Source organism: Mesocricetus auratus, unplaced genomic scaffold (genome assembly GCF_017639785.1).
Source record: "Mesocricetus auratus isolate SY011 unplaced genomic scaffold, BCM_Maur_2.0 Super-Scaffold_100021, whole genome shotgun sequence".
Taxonomy (NCBI): Eukaryota; Metazoa; Chordata; class Mammalia; order Rodentia; family Cricetidae; genus Mesocricetus; species Mesocricetus auratus.
In genome coordinates, this window is record NW_024429202.1 from 40071818 (window position 1) to 40075883 (window position 4066).

The following is a 4066-nucleotide window of genomic DNA, read 5'->3' on the forward strand; positions in this document are numbered from 1 at the left end:
CATCCTGCAGATGGCGCACTTTCTCAGTATGACTCAGCAGATCTCCACAAGCAGCAATGTTCCATCACCATATAGGTGTGTGCTGTGGTACTGATGATGATTGGCTGGTCGAACACCTTAAAGATGACCATTTTAGTTTTATTGCTGCGGTCATTCTTGTTACCATTTCCCAGGATCCTGATAGCAGCTTTCATCTCTGTGTGGAAGTGGCAGGCCTGCTTTCCCTCAGCAAATGCCTCTTTGCCAAGGGTCCTGAGTATGATGTAAGGAGCTATAAGGGACTCCTCTTCTGAGGTGCTGTTTTCAGGTCCATCTGCATTGTCACATCCTCTCTTGTCTTGCTAGTAAGTTTCTTGGTAATTTCCATACCAACACCAAGTGGACAAAACCAGATTAAAACAATGAGAAATAGGTCTAGGGGAAACATTTGTGGCTTTCAAATTCTACGTGGAGAAGTGACAGATTTGTGAAGCAACCTTACAATTAACTTCTGGGTCACAAAATAAGAATAAACTAAGTGTCCCCAAAGTACCTGGGAAACATTCTGAAGATGAGAACAGAGCCTAAGGAAATGGGCAATAATGGACATTACAAAGGCACAAAAATCAAGTCATGGAAAAGGAAGACTAAAGCAGATACTTTACCAAAAGTTATCAAATAGGAGAAGACACAATGTAAACTATAGCCAAACTATGGTGTTGTTATGGCAAAAATGCCTAGAATCACAACAATCATTTGGAAGTATTTTTTGGCAATTAACAAGGGAGTGTATTTTGATATGAAAATACTATATTCACTCTGTAAACATTTTGAAGGTAAACTGTGTTAATCTATGCAAACCAAAGCATTGCATAACCAGTTTTGGCAATAATTTTTGCTTCCTTGTCCAATGTTGAGTTCTCAATAATTGATACAATGGGAATCATATAACCATGAAGACTTGGGATACTTTCTTGCTGAAACTATGGACTACAAATAGTAATAGAGAATCAACATTCTTGAAGAAATAAGTAAATCAGAGGGATAAGAAAGATTCACAATACACAGTTTTGCAGATGCTGTCAGGTGATGGAGAGGAATGAATTTTGCAGAAAAAATTTTTCATTACCAGATCTGTAGCAATCCTCAGTGTATGCCATCAACATACCCATTTTTCTTGTTCCCAAACTGTACGTTCTACTCCAAGATAATTTGGTGAGTATGATGACGTCAACACCACACTGAGAATTATTCTTCAAATAATGTGATCTGGGCAGGGGTGGCACGTGCTTTTAATCCCAGCACTTGGGAGACAGATGCAGGTGGAACTCTGAGTGTTTGAGCGTAGCCTGGTCCACAAGAGCTAGTTCCAGGACAGCCTGTGCTACTACACACAGGAACCCTGTCTTGCAAAATCCAAAAAAAAAAAAAAAAAAAGAAAGAAAGAAAGAAAGAAAAAGGAGAAAAAAACAGAAAAAAAGTGGAATGCCTTTCTGTATTAGTTAAAAGTCATTTGCTTTCATGCAAACTTAGTCATGAAATATGTGTCAGAAATTCATATTAATCATCTATTCTAAACCATGTGTATATTTACAACTTATTTTGAGTTTTTACATTTTTTAATTTAATTTTAATAATTGTTTTCATGTCAAGCATGATTATTCAATTTACAATATTTTCTTCTACTTCTCTTTATTCAGGGGTCCTTTGCACCTGGACTGACCAGGGTACTTCCTGAGTACATTCTGCCAGGTGATCGTGGCAGGCCAGCATAATGCCTGAATCCTTACACAGTGTTCTCCCTTGGATGGTTCACAGTGTTGGAAGGTGTCTGGGTGTCTCAGCCACCACGGACTCTTTAGACAAAAGAGCCCTGGGTCGTTTAGAATCCAAGCCTGGGCTCAAGGACCAATGGCCTAATCCACACTCCAAAGTGGTTTTGACAGATAAAGAGAACAGTGTGGGTCCCATGAAAGCAAAGCAGTCTCGGTAGACAGTGTCAGTCAGACTGTGCCTGGTGTTTCTTGAGTTGATCAGAAAATCCTCTTCTGAATTCATGCCTCATTGCACTGTCTGTGTACACTACTACCTCTGTCAGTGGTGCTCCTGGAGTGAAAGTTCTGCTTTCAGCATCACAAAATTGTCACCAATTGTGTCCTTCATGTTGTGCACCCTGATCAGTGACCTGATTGGTGACATGTACAGAACTGAGCCAGTCAGATTGGGTAGCTAATCAGGACTCCCTCATTGGTCAGATTGAAGTCATGAGACTGGTGCTCACCTGGAATGCAGGGTTATAGCAGAAGTCTTTGGTCTGTGCTGCATGTTCCCCACATTTCTTCCCTTCAAGCGTTCCCTGTCAGTTGTGAAAATAGACTTGGTTTCTGAAGGTTGGGTTGGGGTTTGGTCTCTTTTCTAGTCTATCCTAGAGTGAAAGGGCAACGGATATGGCTGAGAATGAATGTGTAGAGCATAACATCCAGTCCTTGGGGCATATGTCAAGGCATAGCTGGAACACATGCAGATTTATATCTAGTTGGTTTTGAGAATTCTCCACAATGATTGGCTAGGTGGACCTTGGTATCCATTTTTTGCTGTTGTTGTTTTTGTTCCAGAAAGATTTCATGTGGGTATCCAACCTGCTATGTGGATGAAGCTGAACTTGAACTACTTATCATCCTGCTTCCACTTCTAAAGCTCTGGGACTATGAGGCATAAACCCTTATTATGAGTAGAAACCCCTATTTAAATACAGGGTCTCCATTATTTCCAGACAGAAATTCAAAAGATGGAAAATTGAAAATAGATACTTTTTATACCTCTCAATTGGATCAAACAAGAGAAAAAAACAATTAGGGCCCATGGGGCATTTCAAAAGACCAACAAAACCAACAGCTGGGGCCTAGGTATATATAGAAAATGGTTGCTGAACACACAAGCAGCCATTGGTTCAATTATAAGTAGCAAATGCATCACTGTTATTGGCACATGCCTGTAATTCCAGACTTCTTGGGATATAGAAGTAACAAAAATTCAATGTTATATCCTGAGCTACAAAGAGAGTTTGAGGCAGGCTATGTCACAGGAAACTGTGTGTCTAGATAAATATACTCATGTAAGTATGTAAAATCATGTAGGAGGATTAGGTCAGACTGGTATGAGTAACTTTATCTGACACAGATCCTACCTGCCAGGTAGGAGATACATTGTGAGAGCAGTTTTCTCTCTTGTACCCTATCTATTTTTCCTCTATTTCTCATCAGAACACTATAGGCCTACCATGGATATCAATCAAGTAGCTGTGGTGTATCAAATTGCATTGATACTTGGTATCTGTTCTCCTAGTATAGCTGGACAAGGCAACCAGGTAGGAGGAAAGGGTCCCTAAAACAGGCCACAGACTCAGAGACAGCCCATGATCCCGCTGTTATGAGTCCAAAAGAATACCAAGACAAACAAATGTATATATGAATAGTGCTTAGGTCAGTCCCATGCAGGTTCTCCTTGGTTCTGGTTCAGTCTCTAAGCTTCTAGGAACCTAGGTTAGTTGATCCTGGTGGTTTTCTTCTGGTGTCTTTGATCCCTCTGCCCCCTACAATCCTTCTTCCCTATCTTCTGTAAGGTTTCTCCAAGCTCAGTCTTATGTTTAGCACCTGTTTCCATCATTTCCTGCGTGAAGACTCTCTGATGACAGTTGGTTTAGACACCAATCAATGAGTGTAGTGAAATATCAATAGGAATTCTTTCATTGACTTTTTTGTTAGTTGTGTTTGATTCTATTCTAGGTCTCTGAGTTATCCAGCCTCTGGGGCCTTGCCCTCCAAGCAGTGTCAGGGGTAGGTTACCTTTCAAGGTATGGGTCTCAAGCTCGACCAGTCTTGGCTGGACACTCCCAAAAGTTCTTCACCACAGTTTTCTCAGCACACCTTTCTGTTTGCATATTATGTATCACAAATTATTTTAAATAATGATCATTCTCCTAAAATGCAATCATTCTCTTTATGTGTTAGTTTGTGAATCCCCATTGAAGAAAATTGTAGTCATCTATTCCTTCTTATGCTCTTGGTGACCAGTACGTTAAAGCTAA